Source organism: Bos mutus, chromosome 16 (assembly GCF_027580195.1).
Source record: "Bos mutus isolate GX-2022 chromosome 16, NWIPB_WYAK_1.1, whole genome shotgun sequence".
In the NCBI taxonomy this organism is placed as follows: Eukaryota; Metazoa; Chordata; class Mammalia; order Artiodactyla; family Bovidae; genus Bos; species Bos mutus.
Window position 1 is genome coordinate 22,804,066 of NC_091632.1, and position 22,233 is coordinate 22,826,298.

Below are 22,233 nucleotides of genomic sequence, written 5' to 3' on the forward strand. Positions count from 1 at the left end.
ATATCTTTGTTGCTGCTTAAGCTTCTTTAAGGAAGATTTGCTTTGACAGGTGACTAGTGTGAAGACCAAGGTTATAAACTACTACATGTAAGTAGGGAGCACAGACCATGCAAAGTTATATAGGAAGGTATTCAGCTTTTCTTCCTTCTAGCTTTACTGAAGGCTCTCCAGCATTTTCAAAGGCAAAGTCAGCACTGTTCCTTTCACAAACATGTATTGAGCCTGAACTCTGGCCAGGGCCAGGACACAAGGGAATATGAGAGCCGGAGAGAGGATTTGGCCATCACACCTGTTGCAGATGGGCTTGCACTGGGCTAAGGGTCATGGCCAAAGACAAGTCTTTACCATGTGACATGTTCATGAGAAGAAATAATAAAAAGTAAGTGAAATATTACTTTTAAAAAGGAAATAAACATTAAACAAATGGAAACTTTGACTGGTTTTTGAGCTACTGTTATAATGGAAGAGTCACAATGTGTATCATAAAAGACATGATTATAATGTACACAGTTACCACCCAAATAATGTAGGTATTTTCTAATTTCCTATGAGAATGCAGAAGAAGGAGTTATTGGCAAGAGTTTAACTGTCTTCCTGCAGAGAATTTGCAACACTAAAGATAGAGAAAGCCTGGTGGAATCACCAACCAGAAAGACAATGGCCTTGATTCATTCACTCAGCAAATATTTAGAGTACTTACCATATGTTGACTAGATGGACCTTTGTTGGCAAAGTAATGTCTCTGCTCTTTAATATGCTATCTAGGTTGGTCATAATTTTTCTTCCAAGGAGCAAGCATCTTTTAATTTCATGGCTGCAATCACCATCTGCAGTGATTTTTGGAGCCCCCCAAAATAAAGTCTATCACTGTTTCCATTGTTTCCCCATCTATTTGCCATGAAGTGATGGGACCAGATGCCATGACCTTCGTTTTCTGAATGTTGAATTTTAAGCCAACTTTTTGACTCTCCTCTTTCACTTTCATCAAGAGGCTCTTTAGTTCTTCTTCGCTTTCTGTTGTAAGAGTGGTGTCGTCTGCCTGTCTGAGGTTATTGATATTTCTCCCGGCAGTCTTCATTCCAGCTTGTGCTTTGTCCAGTTTAGTATTTCTCATGGTGTACTCTGCATATAAGTTAAATAAGCAGGGTGACAATATACAGCCTTGACGTACTCCTTTCCCAATTTGGAACCAGTCAGTTGTTCCATGTCCGGTTCTAACTGTTGCTTCCTGACCTGCATACAGATTTCTCAAGAGACAGGTCAGGTGGTCTGGTATTCCCACTCTTTAAGAATTTTCCACAGTTTGTTGTGATCCATGCAGTCAAAGGCTTTGGCATAGTCAATAAAGCAAAAGTTGATGTTTTTCTGGAACTCTCTTCCTTTTTCGATGATCCATTGGATGTTGGCAATTTGATCTCTGGTTCCTCTGCCTTTTCTAAATCCAGCTTGAACATCTGGAAGTTCACTGTTCACATACTGTTGAAGTCGGGCTTGGAGAAGTTTGAGCATTACTTTACAAGCGTGTGAGATGAGTGCAGTTGTACAGTACTTTGAGCATTCTTTGCATTGTCTTTCTTTGGGATTGGAATGAAAACTGACCTTTTCCAGTTCTGTGGCCATTGCTGAGTTTTCCAAATTTGCTGGCATATTGAGTGAAGCACTTTCACAGCATCGTCTTTTAGGATTTGAAATAGCTCAACTGGAAATCCATCACCTCTACTAGCTTTGTTCGTATTTATGTTTCCTAAGGCCCACTTGACTTCACCTTCCAGGATGTCTGGTTCTAGGTGAGTGATCACACCATCGCAGTTATCTGGGTCATTAAGATCTTTTTTGTATAATTCTTCTGTGTATTCTCGCCACCTCTTCTTAATATCTTCTGCTTCTGTTAGATCCATACAATTTCTGCCCTTTATTGAGCTCATCTTTGCATGAAATATCCCCTTGGTATCTCTAATTTTCTTGAAGAGATTTCTAGTCTTTCCCATTCTATTGTTTTCATCTATTTTTTTGCATTGATCACCAAGGAAGCCTTTCTTATCTCTCCTTGCTATTCTTTGAAACTCTGCTTTCAAATGGATATATCTTTCCTTTTCTCCTTTGCCTTTCACTTCTCTTCTTTTCACAGCTATTTGCAAGGCCTCCTCAGACAACCATTTTGCCTTTTTGCATTTCTTTTTCTTGGGGATGGTCTTGATCACTGCCTCCTGTACAATGTCACGAACCTCCATCCATAGTTCTTCAGGCACTCTATAAGATCTAATCCCTTGAATCTACTTGTCACTTCCACTGTATAATCGCAAAGGTTTTGATTTAGGTCATACCTGAATGGTCTAGTGGTTTTTCCTACTCTCTTCAATTTAAGTCTGAATTTGGCAATAAGGAGTTCATGATCTGAGCCACAGTCAGCTCCTGGTCTTGTTTTTGCTGACTGTATAGAGCTTCTCCATCTTCAGCTGCAAAGAATATAATCAATCTAATTTCTGCATTAACCATCTGGTGATGTCCATGTGTAGAGTTTTCTCTTGTGTTGTTGGAAGAAGGTGTTTGCTATTACCAGTACATTCTCTTGGCAAAACTCCATTAGCCTTTGCCCTGCTTCATTTTGTACTCCAAGGCCAAATTTGCCTGTTACTTCAGATATTTGTTGAGTTCCTACTTTTGCATTCCAGTCCCCTATAATGAAAAGGACATCTTTTTTGGGGTGTTAGTTCTAGAAGGTCTTATAGGTCTTCATAGAATGATTCAGCTTCAGCTTCTTCAGCATTACTGGTCAGGGCATTGACTTGGATTACTGTGATATTGAATGGTTTGCCTTGGAAATGAACAGAGATCATCCTGTCGTTTTTGGGTTACATCAATTAACAAAAGAGAAGAAGATTCCTACCCTTATATTCTAGCAAAGAAAACAGACAATGATCAATAAAAGCACTTCCTCTCTTTAATCTTTTTATTTATTTACTAAATTTTTTAATCGAAAAAATAATTGATTTACAGTGTATTAATTTCTGCTGTACAGTAAAGTGATTCAGTTATATTTATATGTGTGTGTGTATTACACACACTCTTTTTTCATATTCTTTTCCATTATGGTTTATCACAGCATGTTGAATATAGTCACCTGTGCTATATGATAGGACCTTCTTGTTTGTCCATTCTATACATAATAGTTTGCATTTGCTGATTTCCACCTCCACTCCATCCCTCCTCCAAGCCCCTCCCCATTGGCATTCACAAGTCTATTCTCTCTGAGAATCTTTTGAGTCTTTTTCTGTTTCATAGATAGGCTCATTTGTGTCGTATTTTAGATTCCACATATAAGTGAAATAATATGATATTTGCCACCCTTTTTCTGACTTACTTCACTTAGTATGATCATCTCTAGTTCCATCCATGTTGCTGCAAATGGCATTATTTCCTTCTTTTTTATGGCTGAATGGAATTCCATATGTGGCGCACCCTCCTTATCTACTCATCTGTCAACGAACATTCAGGTTGTTTCCTTGGCTATTGTGAACAGTGCAAAAATACTTCCTCTTAAGTAACAGGGAGAAATCTAATTGGTTTTTTGTTGCCATCAGCTACTAGAAACCATAAGACATTATAGCTCTTGATCCTGAAGTCTCACCAAAATAGTAGAATCCAACAATGTGTTACAATGATAATTGCCCCAAATAGATCCTAGAGACAGTTTTAAAATCAATGTGGGCCAGTGGTGTGCTGGTAAATGCTTAACAATCGGCTCTCAGAAATAAATAATAAAAGCAATTAAGTCCCCATTTGTAGCATTTTTAATTTTTTAATTTTTGTGGTAGAAATACTCTAACTATAACCATTTCAAATTAACATGATATATCACTAAACACAGCTTTGGGGAAAAAAAATATGTACAATGACCCTTAAGAACCAGTGCAACCTTGCTCCAGCACACCACTGATTGCAGGCTCATAGGGTAATGAAAGGGACCTCAAAGTCTATGAATAAATATTTCTTGCTCGTGGTGTATTGCCATCAATTCTGACAGAGGTGTCACAAGTGAATTGCTACAAATACCATATTTCCTTAAATCGCCTCATTGACTCAACAAAATCTTTTGAGGGGGACAGAAATAGAAACATTAAACATATTTGTTTTATTTACTAACTAGAGCACATACAGTACTTAAAGGTTCTTTTTATTTATTTTGACCATGGGCAGTTATGCAGAGCATTGTAGTGAGAAGCTGTTATTTTGGGAGAGCTTTACTGCTTTTGCAGATTTAATATTGACCTTGAACTTGAGATACATTAAAGAGTATCTGGGTTTGGTCTATATTTCTTATTGGGTTAAGCATATATTTTGTTTTCTTAATTAAGTTATGTATTGAGGATCATTAAACAGTTCCTCTCGAAAATCAGCCAGGAGATTTTGTCAGACCCGTGTCTGAGTCCTTTCATGAAGTGTAAGTCATTTATACCAAATTATTCCACCTGGGTGTTTGTTGTCTCTGATTTCACTGTGTGTGTTTATCCAACAGAATGAAACCCTACTCGGGTCTAAAGCACACTTGGTTGTTCCTTTAATAAAAACTGTGCAAGAGTGCTCACTCCTCTTCTGACAAAATTTGATTCACTTCTGAAGGTGTCTGCCTGAACTTATACACTAGGAACTTTTTCATTTCAAGGCTGAAATGTGAGGTAACATCTTGGTGAAATTTTCAACAATTTTTAGACAACCATATTAAGTAAAATTCAAAAAAGCACCTAATATAGTATAACTTTGGAATTGTGGGATAAAAGTAAAAATATGAAGACATAATACAGCTACAAAAACAACCTTTGACTAGTATAAAATTAATATTCATTGAGTTAGGTGTCAACGTTTATGAGAGATGCATTGTTGTTGGCTGTCAAGATGGAAGAAGACAGCCACAAGCCAAGGAATGTGGGTAGCATCTAGACACTAGGAAAGGTAAGGAAACAGTCTCCCTTCAAGCCTCTGGAAGGATCGCAGGCCTGGTGACAGCTTGATCTTAGCCCGGTGAGACCCATATCTGATTTCTAACCTATGGAACTGCAAGATAATAAATTGATGTTGTTTTAAGCCACTAGTTTTGTGGTAACTCATTACAGCTGCCATAGGAAATGAATGCCCATGTGCTTCTCTACACTTTCCAGCCTCTCTCGCAGAGAGAGTGTAGGTGGGGCTGTGAGACTAGTTCTGGCTCTTAGAATAGGAGTAGATATGTGATTTGCACCCTAACTAGGCAACATGCCACAATCTCTCTTTCTGCTGGTTGGACAGCCAAATCCAGAGAGCCAAATATTTAGGGTTCCAAGGAAGCTCCAACGGAGGGCAGAGCCATTGTTTGCAAGGAACCTTCAATCTGAAGTTAGCATATGGAAGAGTATTTGTTGTCTAAGAGGGCTGACCTAACCAAGCACATGAGGGCTGATTCCCCAGAGTCCCCAGAGATCATTCTTCTTGCAGCAGAGCTTCTCCTAATCTAACTCCAGAATCTCCAAGTCAGAGATTCTGGAATTTTTTTTTAAAGAATTTGATACTTGAGTTTTTTTTTTTTTTTTAAGATTGAACTCTTCTAAATGGGCAGTCAGAACCTTGTTGGGCATCCTTAAGCTTTTTTTGTAATTTAGTGTTTTAAAAATTTCACATAGCACCTGCTGCTGCTAAGTCACTTCAGTCGTGTCCAACTCTGTGCGACCCCATAGACAGCAGCCCACCAGGCTCCCCTGTCCCTGGGATTCTCCAGGCAAGAACATTGGAGTGGGTTGCCATTTCCTTCTCCAATGCATGAAAGTGAAAAGTGAAAGTGAAGTCACAGTCGTATCTGACTCTTAGCAACCCCATGGACTTCAGCCTACCAGGCCCCTCCATCCATGGGATTTTCCAGGCAAGAGTACGGGAGTGGGGTGCCATTGCCTTCTCCGTCACATAGTACCTGGAGAGCCTTATAATAAAATTTCCACACCTAGGGCTTGTGAAGGTCTTAAACCTGTTCTGCTTTCTAGGCCATGGAGGCACCCACAGCCTCACAGTATGGACAGACAGATCACTGGTCTCTTACAGGTTCTTCTTGCCCTTTCTATGAATTTCTACTTTTGTTCAGAGATTTTTTTATTTCTTAGAATATGTACCTCACCCCCTCTTTCAAGCTCAGTTCAATCCTTTTTGTTGCAAGAAGGCTTTCTAGATTCTCCAAGGAATATGAATTTTCTTCTTCTACGATTCCCTGTATTCTTTCATCAAACTTATTACATTTGTACCTGTCCTCTCTCCCTCCGTACACACACTAGCACATAATAAAATGTTGAAGGAGGAAACAGAACAAGCTCTGTCTTGAAAGCAGGACTCCATCTTGGGGATGACTGGACTTTGAGCTGCTAAGTCACTTCAGTGTTAGTGACTTCAGTCTGACTCTGTGCGACCCCATAGATGGCAGCCCACCGGGCTCCCCCATCCCTGGGATTTTCCAGGCAAGAACACTGGAGTGGGTTGCCATTTCCTTCTCCAATGCGTGAAAGTGAAAAGTGAAAGTGAAGTCGCTCAGTCATGTCTGACCCTCAGCGACCCCATGGACTGCAGCCTACCAGGCTCCTCCATCCATGGGATTTTCCAGACAAGAATACTGGAGTGAGGTGCCATTACCTTCTCTGGGACTTTGAGCTATATGCCCAGTATCTATGGAAACAACATACCAACTGGAAAACCAGGCCCCCAGAAGGGAGAGCCCCAGGGCTCTCCATCCCTAAAAGAATACCCTAATTATCTGTGTAACCGAATAGAATCATATGCTTATTGGGGTATGGCCACAAGTCTATTGACAATTGTCCACTGTTAACTACCTAGGCTTAAGGCTTATGAGTCATGGGTTAACTTTGATTGTATCTTTCTTTTTCCTTTGTTCAGACTAGTTTCAGGGAATTTGGGGGAGGGGGGTTTGGGCACGTTCGCTTAGGGTATATAAGGTTTTCACAAAACTGGTCGGGGTCCTTGGCTAAGAGGAGACTCTGCCTTGGGCCTGCCCATGTAATAAACTGCACTTCACTATTTTCATTGTCCTTCTGAGTGAGTTTGTTTCCCAGAACATGTGGCTACAACAATGTAGCTTCTAGAAGGCAGGTAGTATCCCATACTTCCTGTTGTCACCATAACAGTGCTCTAAATGTTAGTGCACAGTGCAGTAAATGTTCAGTGCATTTATAAATTTTAGCAAAACCATCTGTGGCCGGTGGGACAGATTTGTTTTGTTTGTTTGTTTACCAGACTAGATCATGTAGTGTGTTTTAAATTATCCTGTAGGATTGCTCCATTTATATGAGGCAAAGTCTCCATGGTGTACCTTGTTCATCCACCAAAAAATAATCTGAATGCTTACTCTAAACCAGGCACTGTGTGTGCAGGCTGGGCACCATGTACTCTGTGTCACTATCATATGTCATCAGCTAGGACAGCTGCAAACCACATACAGAGTGGTACCTACTACATGCCAGACTTTGTACAGCTGACCTACGTCAGCCTGAGCCTCCAGCCAATCCTTCTCTTTCCAGGACTTCTTCCTTTTCAGGGAAGTCTAGCCTCCCAGCATCTGGGGATCAAACTGTTCTTTTGCTCATGTTTGTTTGCACATCAGGAATTTTTAATTTTAGGAACAGTTTGTCTCTCTGGCTCAGATCTCTGTGTTCCCATACCATTATTTATGATGTAACTAAGAATCTATTGTATAGAATTAAACTCAATTTCCATTTTGAAATTGTACAAGAGATCTATTCTTCCTAATATCTTATTATTTAAAATGCAAGAGGGATATGTAGGAGCTGTTTAGGCCCTGGAACTAATCCCGGTCTATTATTTCTCCATTTCTTTACAGCTCACTGAGAAGGGTGGAGGAGAATAGGAAAGGGGAGACTATTCTTTCATGAGTAATTGTTTGGCCAAGCTACACCATTGGGGAAGTAGCATTCAGAGGGTCCCCCCAGGGGCAGGGCTGGCTGTGTCCGGTTGTGATGAATGGTGCACACTGGGAGGTGGAATTTGTCCAACAACAGGAAAAGCCTAATAGGAGACGATGATTGTTAGAACATTTAGACACAGAGAATAGGATCCATGTCTGTCGTATGTATTCTGTGTGCCAACACAATGCTTTGGCTTAGTAACTGCCACATAATATTTAAATGATGTTCAGTGAATGATTGAATGAATGAATGCCATATTCTTGCTTTATTCTCCAAACACTCTATAAAAATGGCATCTCATTCATGTCTTCTCTATAAATCAGAAATTTGATCGGGTATGCAGTTTATTCTTTCGGAATCATTTTGCTTAATTACAAAGACCTCAGGGTCTTGGGTAAGAAAAAAAGCACCGGTAATGCAGGTTAAATATAAGATACATGGGTTCAATCCCTGGGTTGGGAAGATCCCCTGGAGGAAGCCAGAGAAACTCACTTCAGTATCCTTGCCTGGAGAATCCCACAGACAGAGAAGCCTGGCGGACTGCAGACCATGGAGTCGCACAGAGTCAGACACAACTGAAGTGACTTAGCACAAGGGGAAGAGAATAGGATAGGATCTTTCTAGAGACTTTTCAAATAGTCGAGAGCCCCACTTCCCTGTATGGTTAGTTTCACTCTTCTAAGCCACCCTTCCAACATGTTGAAAGGTCTTATGAGGACCAGGATCAGCAGTATATGACAGTAGCTAAATGCTCTGCAGTCTACAACTCTGGGTTCTAGTCATTTAAGCACCCTGCCTTCAATTTCTCATCTGTAATGTGGGGGTGATAATAGTACCTATCTCATGAGATTACTATGAAGATCAATTTGTGTATTATTCACATGAAATACTCAGCCCAGCCCAGGGACAGAGTAAGGTCTGAACTGTAATTAGCTTAAAACACAGCACACAGAACATCACAGACATTTTTAAAAAACTTAATATTGGGGTATAGCAGAATAATAATGTTGTGATAGTTTCAGGTGAACAGCAAAGGCACTCAGCCAAACACATATGTATCCATTCTCCCCAAAGTCCCTTCCCATCTAGGCTGCCACATAACACTGAGCAGAGTTCCATGTGCTATACAGTAGGTCCTTGTTGGTTATCCATTTTAAATGCAGCGGTGTGTACATGTCCATCCCAAACTCCCTAACTGTCCCTACCCCGTGGCAACCGTAAGTTCATTCTCTAAGTCTGTGAGTCTCTTTCTGTTTTGTAAGTTCATTTGTATCATTTCTTTTTAGATTTCATATATAAGGGATGAGAACATAACAGACATTTTTTGATTGCCTGACTGAAATGGGCTCTAGCTTGGAGAAAGTGGAACAAATTAGTATCAGACAGCTCATCAGGATTCCTTCTAAATCTGTAGTTCAAGCTTTTCTCTTGCCTTGGTTATTTCTCCAAATATGAGCAATTCAGGACTCTGCAACGAGGAAAATGGGTCTGTTTGCAGGAATAAGTTATAATTTAGGGAAGCTCTGTAAAGGGATAGTTTTCAGGGTTTGGCTCATTTTTGGCTAAATGCCTTAAAGAATTTGAAGAGTGTCTATGAGCTATTATTCCTCTTCATTGAGGCCCAGGTAAGAGGAGATGAGACTAAATGGCAGCTGACACACCCCTGCTAGACAGGAAGAAATTCCTGGAAGCAATTTAGTTTCCTAAGGAGGGCAAGTGATACCCTTCTATGAAAAAAAATTAATGAACTTTATTGAGGTGTATTTTATATACAATAAAATGCATTCATCTATTGAGTGGAGCTCAATGAGTTTTAACAGATGAATGCATTCATATAACTAGCCACAATCCAAATATAACACATTTCCATTGCTCCAAAAAGTTCCCTCATTTCTTTTTTAGGGCCAGCCTTCCTGCATTTTGAGTCTCAGGCAATCACTGGTCCATTTTCTTTCACTATTTTGCCTGTTTTGGGATTTCACATGGAAGGAGTCACACAGTATGTACTCTTCTGTGTTTGGTGTCTTTTGTTCATCCATGTGTTTGTAATACCTGCCACTTATTCATTTTTGTTACTCAGAAATATTCTACTGTATGGATAGCTTCCTTCATCTATCTATTCACATGCAGATGAACATTTGCGTTGTTTCCAGGTTGTGATCATGATAAAGTTGCACTTGTGTACAAGTCTTTGTGTGTGTTTTCCAAAATGGCTGTGCCAATTTATAAATTTATATTCCCACCAACAGAGTATGAGAGTTTCAGTTTCTCCACATCCTCACCAGTGATTGGAATTTGTGGAAGACAAAATAATGGCCTCCCAAAGGTGTCCATGTCCTAATCCCCCAAACCTGTGAATATGACACCTTCCATGGTAAAAGGGACTTTGTAGCTAAGATGACTAAGTTAAGGATCTTGAGATAAGAAGGCCAGTGTAATCATAAGAATCATTTAAAGATGGAAGACAGGTAGAAGCATGAACCGGCAGATACAGAGGGAGAGCTAATATCTTCTGTTGCTTTGTCTTAAACACGTGGTTTATCCCACTCGTTGGTGGTTGAGCTGAGCATTTAAGCCAGGTTTGCCTAATTTATATGTACATTCACTCTGCCGCTCAATCTTCTCAGAGCAAGACACTCTCAGGACCCCTCTCAGCAGAGAGATGATTGTGGGGTTTGCTGGATGACCTTGGGAAACTGGGGAGAGGGTGACAGAGGGAGCTGAGAAAGGAATTCTGGGGAACTTACTTCCGGGATAACCAAGTTGAGTCATGCAAACCATCCCATGTAGCAAACCCTGGAAACCTCTTTCCATGTATTACTCTCAAAAGCAGCAGGGTGTACCATCCGTGGGAGAGCTCAAACATTACTCAGGAGTCTTCCGGCACTAAAATTGTTTGTGCAACTCAATTTTGCATTACTTTCAGTTGTAATTCAGAGACTTAGTATGTGGCTTCCCTGATGGCTCAGACAGTAAAGAATCTGCCTGCAGTGCAGGAGAACCTGTGTCTGATCCCTGGGTCAGAAAGATCCCCTGGAGAAGGGAATGGCCAGTGTTCTTGCCTGGAGAATACTGTGGACAGAGGAGACTGGTGGGCTACAGTCCACGAGGTTGCAAAGAGTCAGATGTGACTGAGCGAATAATGCTTTCACTTTACTTCAATGTTCATTTACTTTCTTTTCCTTCTTTCAGAAGATTAGAGGAGGGCTTATCATTTCAGTTTTGACCAATGGTTTAAAGAGTAAAAAGGGGTAAACAAGTTAATTAAAAAAAAAAACTCTTAACAGAAATGCAAGGTGATGAATTTTTCAAGCATTGGAACATAGATGACAGTTAGTGCTGGGTCTGGATTCCATTTAAATGAAAAGGAATAAAGTTGAAAAAAAAAATCCTTCAGTAGTTGTATGCCAAGGATTTCAGCAAAGACAAAACAGCCTGAAAGCACAGGATGAGTCATCAAATGTGTTTGTCAAGGCTTTTCCAGATAGTAAGGGCTATACTTTTGTGCAGGGAGAATTTCTGTTTGCAGCTTGCTAGTAGCAGTCACCACACCAGTAGTTTCGTATTAGCTGCTCACCATCAAAAGCACTATGGACAAATGAGAATAACCATGGGGCAAAATTATTTTTAGCTGATTTACAGACGTCCAGAAGGACCTGGAACCCCAAAGTTCACGGCTCTTCTGCCTGCCTCACTACGTCCATGGTCCTTGCACCAAAAATCCATTCTCTCCTGCCTCAGCTCAACATCCATCTCACTGCTGCTGCTGCTGCTGCTGCTGCTGCTAAGTCGTGTCAGTCGTGTCCGACTCTGTGCATCCCCACAGACGGCAGCCCACCAGGCTCCCCCATCCCTGGGATTCTCCAGGCAAGAACGCTGGAGTGGGTTGCCATTTCCTTCTCCAATGCATGCAAGTGAAAAGTGAAAGTGAAGTCGCTCAGTTGTGTCCAACTCTTTGTGACCCCATGGACTGCAGCCTACCAGGCTCCCCTGTCCATGGGATTTTCCAGGCAAGAGTACTGGAGTAGGGTGCCATTGCTTTCTCCCATCTTTTACTGGTTTCATCATTATCAGACTAATAAATCCTTTCCAGCAACAATGCTAATTTTTCTCCAACATGCAAATTCCCACAGGTATTTGGAGGAGAAAAGCAGCTTTCCATGAGAGTGTGTGTGTGTGTGTGTGTGTGTGTGTGTGTACACAGGGCAGAAGACAGGCAGGTGCACTGAGATGGGCAGGTGAGCCACCACCCAGGAGCTCATTATATTCATTATGTAATTATTTATCAAGCATTTACCTCTGTACCAGGCATTATGCTAGGTGATGTGGAAACCATGGAGAATAAAATAGATGACTCATCTTTTTTCTGGACAATGCCATTTAAAAACATTTTTTGTGAAAGTTAAAAAGTTAATTTGTGTCTATGAGAGCTTGATCTGAAATTGTGGGTTTGGAAAATGGTGTGACATATTTATTCCTATTTTTCACGTTTCACACGCCCTCATCTCCACCCTATTGCAGTCCTTATCTGACTTTGGTAGATCAGTCTGTCAGTAGATTAGAGAGCAGGGACCTGTGCATCATTATCTATTTCCTTAAATTTTTTGTCATTGACTTTTGCAGAGACAAGACTGAGGGCAGCCCTGTCCCCACTGACAGAAACTGCAGAAACATCAGTCATAATGTCTTACGGCCTGTATCATCTCTCATGTCTTTTTCAATAGGCTCAGGTTGTAAATTTTCTTAGACAATGCCATCTATTTATTTTAAAAACTTGAAAAAAAAATCCCCAAATAATAGAGAGAGTGATGTGGATTCATGTAGGACAGAAGCTCTCAAAGCATCTCAGACCAGTGGTTTCCCTGAATCCGAGCGATCCCCATGTTATTCCGTTTTCACTCAGACGTTCCCTAACTCCATGGACTTGGTGCCAACAGTTGGGTCTTTTCCTGAGGTTCTAGCAGAGAGTCCAGATGAATATTCAATTAAATATGTCTTCCAGCCTCAGCCAGACCCTAAGTGCATCCAACCTTGTTCCACAAGCTAAGTGTCTCTCCTTTTCTCTCAAGATAATGCTTTCACACCTTCTCCATCCTCCTCATGGGGTTGAACCCTCAGTTTCCCCTTCACTCCCACATAACAGAAGGTGCGCTGAAGTAGTGGTAGTGTTAGTCACTCAGTCATGTTCGACTCTTTGTGACCCTGTGGACTGTAGCCCACTGGGGCCCTCTGTCCATGGGATTTCCCAGGCAAGAATACTGGGGTGGGTTGCCAGAAGGCGCACTGAAGTAGTCAGGTGAAAACGCCTTCAGCTTCCTGCCTGCCTCATACCTTCCCTTTCCCTTTCCTTCCTATTCTGATGGAAGAGGTACCTGCTCAGTCTGAGAGAAGCTGTGCCTGGGTCCCGCCCCCTCTGGTCTGCTCAGGGACCTTGCACTGATCAGCCTCCTCTCTGCTGGCTTCTTTCCACTGGTTTTTACACATACTCTATATATTTCTCCTATAAAAAAAAAAAAATCTGTGTCTACCCCACATAATCCTCCAGCTGCTGCCTTTTCTCTCTCCTCCTATTCATGCATTTACATTCTCAGCTCCTTCTAGCTCAGCCACAGGTCCCCAACCCCTAAGCCTGTGGCCTCTTAGGAACCCCACCACCACCCTACTCACCTCCTGGGCCAGCACAGCAGATGAGTGGAGGTGCTTCTCTCCATGGCTCGCTCACATTATTGCCTGAACCTCCCCAACCCCTCCACCTCCTCACCCTATCCATGGAAAAATTGTCTTCCATAAAACTGCTCCCTGGTGCCAAAAAGGTTGGGGACTGCTGGCAGCCTATTGCAGTTTGACTTCTGTCTCCATTACTCCACTGAAACTGTTTTAGGTGTTAATCATACAAGGATGCAACTAATCTCTTCTTCCTCTGACACCTGGCTGCCCTTCAATCCTGCTCTCTGGGGCTAGGTTTTGGTTTTGTGTTTTTTTAAAAAATACCTTTTGGATGAATCTAGAATAGGTCCCTGGCTTTTCTGACCGCTCTTAAGTAATAAGAAACCCTCTTGTCATGCTGAGTTTCACAAACAACTCCATTTCCAATATTTAAATGCCGGGCCCAACTTTTATTTAAGGTTACATCTTGTTCCCTCCCTGAGTTCAGGGCAGCTCCAGGTGAGAAGCCACTTTGAGCAAGGGGACCATGTTTGGCTGTCCTTCTCTTCCTCTCCATCCCTTACTCCCAGACTTGAAAGCTACAGGCCCTAATCTCTGGAAGATTGGAGTAGGGAAGGAGGGAAGAGGTCAGGCTCAGGAAAGGTCTCAATTGGCTGACGATGATGGATCGCACTTGGTTTCCTTTGCACGCAGCATGTATGTATTTCAATCCGACTCTGTGTCAGGGCACTTGGTGGATTCTTTGAAGTCTTCATTGCAGGACTCTTTCTCCTGCTATTCCCTTGAATGGACAGGTACATCCTTTGGCTGGTCATTTAGTATCCCCAGCTCCTCTCCCCTCCAACAGGCTGTCCCAGGTGGAGTTTAAGAAACCCAGCAGGCTCTCTCTGATGGCCCACATTTGGTTCAGGGAAGCCCTGATCAAGCCTTGGCTGTCACAAATCCTTGGAGTGCAAAGAGTCAAACGCAGCTGCTTCTCCTGGCCCTTCCCACAGACCAGGATGCTCACAACCACAGCTTCTCTGCCTCAGGCATGTGACAGAGTCCTCTGTGCCCTACAAACTGCAGAAAACACATAATGAGCTTTCCAGGTGGTTCCATGCAAGTTCCTCTCGCTTGATTTAAATAAAACAAGGGGAAAGGACTTCCTTTTATCTCTCTACCTCCCTGTGACTGGCAGGACACAGATGACTCTTCAAAAAACTATCCCCTCTCTTAGCCTCTTTAAACATCTTGTATAAAGTGATCAGCTAATGGTCTAAAAAAATATCCGGACACCTCCTTCATACATCCAGTATAGGTATTTAGTGCACCATGGTGGAAAATGGGAGTCCCCTTTAACATTCTCTTGCAACCACATCTCGCCTTTATCTTATCTACCTGTAACCAGATCATATCTCCTGAAATTCAGAGGGAATAACATGAGCAAAGTAGACGCTGAAAATCCAGAGCACCTGAGTAGATGTCTAGAATTGACTGTGGCCGAAATCTAGGGCAGAGGAGAAGCCATCTTAGAGTGAACCTTTTGTTGAAATACTGCTTGGTGGCTTTTAACTCTGACACAGACTCATTTCTTGGATCCTCTGAGGCTTGCTCCTCCTCCAAGGCGACATGCTCCAGCCAGGGTGTGGTGACAGTTGCTGGAGAAGAAGCTCCACTGTGGGCTGTGTCAGGCTGGGCAGGGGCTAGGTGAAGCATGCAAAGGACTCCAATTTTGTCTTGTAGGACTCAGGGACTCTGGGGAGGTTTTTAAGCAGAGGAGCATTATAATCTGACCTGGGTGTAAGAAGGATGGTCCTGGCTGTGATGGCTTTACCTTTGCTTTATTAAGCCTGGGCACTTTTGTTTTTAACATTTGCTTGTGGGGACTGCAGCAATCCCAGCAGACATTTTTTCTGTCCCCGACATGTCTTAGTTTGCATAACAAAGTTCCACAGACTGAGTGACTTAAAAACAGAAACTTATCTTCTCATAGTTTTGGAGACTGGAAGTTCAAGATCAGGGTGCCAGTATGGTTGGTTCATGGTGAGGGCTCTTTTTCTGGTTTGTAGACAAGTTACTTTCTCACCATGTCCTCATGTAACCTTTGTTCGCTGCGTGCACGCAGAGAGAGAGCGCGTGCTCTGGTCTCGCATCCTCTTCTTTTAAGGACACTAATTACACCACTACTTTTGTGCCCTTATTTAACCTTAATTACTTCTGTCAAGGCCCTTTCTCCAAATACAGTTATACTCTTGGTGGGGGGTAGGGCTTCAACAAATGAAATTTGGAGGAGAAACAATCAGTCCATCACAATACCCAATAGATTTTTTAAAATAATTGGGAATATCCAGCTTTTAAAATGTTCCAGGGGCTTAAATGCAGTGCAGCCCCATGACGTCAGTCAAGGTGCAATAATTAATCAGCAGATAAACGCAAGATCTCTTTTAGTCCAGCTGTTGACCAACTTTGATTTTCTCCTTTAACCTGTCTTGACTATCAGTTTATCCCAGTTAAATCTGTGCTACTTGAATTTCCCCAGAAATTCCTATTTACTCTCCTCCATCTGACTCTGGGAGCTTAAGGTTTTTCCAGTGGTCATGTATGGATGTGAGAGTTGGACTGTGAAGAAAGCTGAACGCCGAAGAATTGATGCTTTTGAACTGTGGTGTTGGAGAAGACTCTTGAGAGTCCCTTGGACTGCAAGGAAATCCAACCAGTCCATTCTAAAGGAGATCAGCCCTGGGTGTTTTTTGGAAGGAATGATGCTAAAGCTGAAACTCCAGTACTTTGGCCACCTCATGCGAAGAGTTGACTCACTGGAAAAGACTCTGATGCTGGGAGGGATTGGGGGCAGGAGGAAAAGGAGATGACAGAGGATGAGATGGCTGGATGGCATCACTGACTCGATGGACATGAGTTTGAGTGAACTCTGGGAGATGGTGATGGACAGGGAGGCCTGGCATGCTGTGATTCATGGGGTCACAAAGAGTCGGACATGACTGAGCAACTGATCTGATCTGATCTGATCTGACTCTGGGAGCTTATCAGGCCCAGAGTTCAAATTCTGACTTTGCAAGTGATCCCTATGAGTCCTGTGTCCTTTCCATCCCTGCTCCTGGAGCATCCCAAATTGCATCAGATGACCCTGTGCCTGGTCTATGGACATGAAATCTGTGGGAAAGCTGGCTGTCCTGTTCTGATGGAAAACAATTACTCATGAGTCTCTGTTCCCTGGTTGGCATATGCCACCTCAGAGGAGGAACTACCCTATAGGACTCAAGAAAATTGAGTCTGTGTCAAAGTAAAAATAGCCAACCAGCATTTCCAACAGAATGTCATTATGAAGTGGATACATGTGGAAGTTAAGTAAGCAAGGGTGAAATAAATATTTTATAAATATTTTCATTTCAGTTATGTTAGTATATCCTGTTGGCTTTTTTCTTTCTTATTCCCACCTTCTTCATTCATTCCCTCTCTTTCTCTTCCTTCCTTCCTTTCTTTCTTCTTTTTTTCTTTAAAAAAAAATAGTTTTGGTGGAGTTTAAAAATAAGTTGCAATCTCTGCAATTTTTTTTTTTTTAATTTTCTTATTTTTTGGCCACACCACACAGCATGTGGGATCTTAGTTCCCAGACCAGGGCTTGAACCCAGGACCCATGCAGTGGAAGCACAGAGTCTTAACCACTGGACCATCAGGTAAGTCCTAATCTCTGCAATTTCAATAGCAAACACTGGCTATGAATTATGAAGTACACTTGACCCATAATGAATTCTAAGATTTAGTCCTCCTGTCATTTTTTGTAAAATTTATTGAAAACAATAAATCATATGGCTATCATAAATAGCCATATGATTACACAAGCATACATTTCTATGGTAAGAAATTTGAAAAATTCAAATAAGCATAAAGATAAACTCACTTATAAACAGAAATAACCGTGGTGAACATAAACATTTGCCTGCCTTGTTTTTGGTCCATACATATAACGCATTCACCATCCGCTCATATTTCCAACAATTATTTATTGACCTCTCTCAAGGAACTTACCTTCTAGTGGGAAACTAGACAAGAAATAAAGTCTCAGGTAGTGATGAATTCTATTATAAAGATAAGACAGAATGATATGATAGAATTCATAATAAGAAGACTTGTGAAGACCTAAGGAAAAAACACTTTAAGCAAAAGGAACAGCTGGTACAAAGCCTTAAAAACACAAGTACCCCTTAACCAGTCATTTCACCTGAGATTTTGCATGGTATAGAAAAATATTATGTGTGTATATATATGTATGTGGATATATATGTGTTTGTGTATATATATACATATATAAAGATGGTTGCATTGTTGTTTATAGTAACATATGGCTATATTCAATCTAATTGTCAATGGGAACTAGTTAAATATTCATGGTGCTTCTATGAGATGAAACACTTTATAGTTGCTAAAAATTGAGTGGATCTCTCTTTATATACTGATATGGAAAGCTCTCTAAATATGCGTGTTTATTAAAATGGGGTTGTAGTATATACACATCTTAGAAACTTTTCAAGTAATACCTGAAAAACCTTTTTCCATGTAATTAAATACTCTTCAGTAATGTCATATGTAATACTGCATGGTCTCCTCAACTTTGGATGGACCATGGTTTAATTGTCAGTCCAATATTGGGGGTGGGAGTCCTACAAGGGGAACTCAGGACACAAATAAGAAAATCATGGCCTCAATGGGAGTGTGTGGTAAATTATTCAATGAAAATATGAAGAAGATATTTAGGAAGCATGCTCATCCTCAGTCGCTTAGTCGTGTCTGCCTCTGCAACCCCATGGACTGTAGCCGGCCAGGCTCCTCTGTCCGTGGGATTTTCCAGGCAAGAACACTGGAGTGGGTTGCCATTTCCTTCTCCACTAGGAAGCATAGAGGAACACTGAACTCTGCCCTGGGATGCCTGGCAGAAGGCTCAGGGACAGGTTCCCAAAACGATGCCGCTCAGTTGAGGGGATTGCCCTTGACCTGACCTGTTTATCTACCACTCCACACATGCTGGAAGGGTAGCCATCCTTCTGCCCCTAAAGCACTGAAATAATCCTTCCCCATTTTTTAATAAAGCCAAGCCTTAGTTACCGCCTAAGTAGGCTGACCCTAAATCCCAGTTTATCCAGGGTTGTTCCATTTACACCTATTGTCCCTATGTAATAGCACTCCTTTGCATTCTCAGACATGTCCCAGCTTGGTTGATAAATGACAAGGCACCCCATCTATTCCTCTTCCTCCCAGCCTTAATCAATCAAAGTTCAGTCAAAGGAAACTTTATGAAAGAACTGAATTTTAAAAGCAGATAATAATAATTATCAGCAGCTTCATATATCCCATGCCTCATTCCTCTGTACCCTGTCTTTTTGCCCCAGGGTCAATCTCTTCTAACTCTTAGCTATTTCTTATGTTTACCACCATTTCTCTAAATAATAGGCTACTTAATTTTACCATTTCATATCTCCTGTTGACTTCTGCTGCAGAATGATTTGTTTCCCTCTAAAATGTATGTGTTGAAGTACCAACTCCTAATGTGACTATGTTCGAAATAGAATCTTTATACAGTAATTAAGGTTAAATAAGGTCATATGGGTGGAGCCTGATCTGATAGGATTAGTGCTTGTGTAAGATGAGGAAGAGACACGAGAGTGCTTTCTAAGAGTATTCACAGAGGAAATGCCACAGGAGATCACAGTGACAAGATGGCTGTCCTCAAGCCAACCAGGAACCGAACCGGCCCACACCTTGATCTGGGACTTCTTGGTCTCCAGAACTGTCAGAAATAAATGTCTGCCATTTAAGCCAGCCAGTCTGTGGGGTTTTGTTATGGCTGCCTGAGCAGACTAAGAACCTCCTACTGTGAAGAGACCTTAGCTTCTTCCTACAATTTCCCTCCACACACACACACACACACACCCATCATACATACACAAAACATCTCATGCACAAACACACACCCCCCCCATATATATGAATAATGCACACACTTGTACACATTCACTCACACCTCACAAACACCCCCCCCACACACACAGCCCTTATATACGCATACATTCAGACATGCTTCACACTCATGCACACTCACTTTTCACACACATCACGTATATACCTCACATACGAACACATGCATCTCATGCACACGCACCCCTCACCCAGTGCATGTTCTCACGTTCACACATGCCCTCGTCTCCTTCCCAGCTCCTGTTTCTTATGTAGTGTTGGCCTCTGTCCCATTCTCTTTGTCCTCGAGAGTTTATGTGTAACGTGCTTCTTAAATCTTTTCCCTGACGCATTAGTGGCATTTCAGGATGGTGATCATGTCTTCAACCCACCATGCTTAACCAGAAGCTGAAGTCACTTATCTTTACCACCGCATGTGCCCCTAATCCACTCTCCGCTCATCGCCTCTGCTGATTTGCCAAGAAATGTTCCTGAAGGAACACTTGTGTCACCACTGTCCTGGCACGCAAGCCCTTATGACCATAAGCTGGCTTCCTCAACCTTGGTGATTTCCAGCCCTTGAACTCTGGCCAATCTGTGTGGCCTAAGTTCTCCTTCAGGACTCCTTAAGCTCAGCTTCTGTAGATAAAATATCTTTATGATATGGGTTCACTCCCAGGTATCATTTCAGAGAGGCATGTGAAAGTGCTTTTTAAAACTGTATGGGGGCACTGTTCAAATATAAGGATTATTATTATTAACATTAACAAGGTGAAAAATGCATAAACTTTTAAATTATTCCACCAAGATACTACCCTTAGCACTTAAATAAAATATTTACTTACTTATTTGGTTGCACCGGGTCTTAGCTCTGAACTCTATGGCATGTGCGATCTAATTCCCTGACCAGGGATCAAACCTGGGCTCCCTGCATGGGGAGCACGGAGTCTTAGCCACTGGACCAACAGGGAACTCCCAACCCTCAGCATTTTTAATCATTGGCCTTCAGACTGCTTTCCCTCCACAGCATTCAGCTAAGGAAATATTCTCAACATTGGTTTCCAGGACACAATGCAGAGAAGACCCACTCCGTGTGTTAAATGACTGAATCATCAGGTCCATCTAAGGCCGCTGATTCCTCCTAGCTCACTCTTCTCATTCTGTAATGACCATGCTAATTCTGCTCAGCACCAGGTTTTACCTTTATGCATATAACAAGGAATAACATTACCTTCCATTGGGAACACAAGGTTTCTTCTCAAGTGAAGAAATTAAATGCCCCACAAACTCAGAGTACAATCCCAACTTCAGAAATTTTTAGGAGGAATGGCATTACAGAATACTATTTTGCTGAACTACATCAGTGTTTCACAGATTCAAATGACTCTTTAACTGCATTTATTATTTCATTCAGAAAATATTTATTGAGTACTTCCTGCCTTCCAGTCACTAGAAGTAATGGATAAAGGTAATAGCAAACATTTAAATAGTGCTGACTCTACTCTATATCGTTAAATAAACTGATATTTTTTAAAGTAATTTTACTTATTTATTTTTGGTTGCTCTGGGTCTTCGCTGCTGCACAGACTTTTCTGTAGTTGCAGTGAGAGGGGGCTACTCTTCTTTACAGGGTGTGGGCTTCTCACCGTGGTAGGTTCTCTTGTTGCAGAGCATGGGCTCTGTTGCACAGGCTCAATAGTTGTGGAGCCCAGGCTTAGTTGCTCCAAGACATGTGGGATCTTCCCAGACCAGGAAATTGAACCTGTGTCTCCTGCTTTGGCCGGCAGATTCTTTACCACTGAACCACCAGGCTTAATAAATAACTAATTTAATAAATTAATAAATTAACTAATTTAATTCTCATAATGATCATGGTGGTAGTGGTTTAGTCGCTAAGTTGTGTCTGACTCTTGTGATCCCTTGGACTATAGCCTGCCAGGCTCTCTGTCCATGGGCTTTTCCAGGCAAGAATACTGGAGTGGATTGCCATTTCCTTCTCCAAGGGATCTTCCAAACCCAGGAATCGAACCCAGGTATCCTGCATTGCAGGCAGATTCTTTACTGACTGAGCTATGAGGGAAGCCCATATGAGAGAGCTACTGTTATAATTCATATTTTACAGATGAGAAACTGAGGCACAGAGCCAATAAGTGGCTTGATTGGTCTATATCAGTGATTCTCACCCAGGAGTGATTACCCCATCACCCCCACCATTTGGCAATGTCTGGAGATATTTTTAATTCTCATGACTTGTGCTGCTGCTGCTAAGTTGCTTCAGTCACGTCCAACTCTGTGCGACTCCAGAGATGGCAGCCCACCAGGCTCTGCCATCCCTGGGATTCTCCAGGCAAAAACACTGGAGTGGGTTGCCATTTCCTTCTCCAATGCATGAAAGTGAAAAGTGAAAGGGAAGTCGCTCAGTCATGTCCGACTCTTAGCGACCCCATGGACTGCAGCCCACCAGACTTCTCCATCCATGGGATTTTCCAGGCAAGAGTACTGGAGTGGGGTGCCATTGCCTTCTCCGCTCATGACTTGTAGTGATAGGGAATTATAAAGCCCAAGGGTGATGCTAAATATCCTATAATGTATAGAATGGGTTGACAGCAAAGAACAACCCATCCAAAATATCAATAATCCTGCTACATAGAAGCCTCGATTT